Below are 364 nucleotides of genomic sequence, written 5' to 3'. Positions count from 1 at the left end.
CTTCCACCCTCTTCCCCCCAGCTCTGAAGGATGTAGAACCCACAGCTAAAGATCCCGAGCACCCCAGTATCTTCCACCCTCTTCTCCCCAGCTCTGAAGGATGTAGAACCCACAGCTAAAGATCACGAGCACCCGAGTGTCTTCCACCCTCTTCCCCCAGCTCTGATCACGCACAGACATTTTCAGTTCCTACCGTTGATTCTCTTAAGGTTTGGACTTGGACTTGCCTACTATTTCCCTCCTTTTTTAATTTCAAGTCTGGGACTTTGGCCCAGGCCGTACGGGATTCCTGCTTTCACACACACACACACATTCTCTCTCTCTCTCTCTCTCTCTCTCTCTCTCTCTCTCTCTCTCTCTCTCT

The 364-nt window shown here is 50.8% G+C and overlaps 1 protein-coding gene across 2 annotated transcripts in view; it reads left to right on the top strand.

The window, feature by feature from the left end:
* Wars1 (tryptophanyl-tRNA synthetase 1) overlaps positions 1-364 on the top strand; it is a 32,477-nt gene that overhangs the window by 6,399 nt on the left and 25,714 nt on the right. The window lies entirely within an intron of this gene.

The sequence above is a fragment of the Mastomys coucha genome, unplaced genomic scaffold (genome assembly GCF_008632895.1).
Source record: "Mastomys coucha isolate ucsf_1 unplaced genomic scaffold, UCSF_Mcou_1 pScaffold6, whole genome shotgun sequence".
NCBI classification, from domain to species: Eukaryota; Metazoa; Chordata; class Mammalia; order Rodentia; family Muridae; genus Mastomys; species Mastomys coucha.
This window is presented reverse-complemented; position numbering and strand designations above follow the sequence as displayed.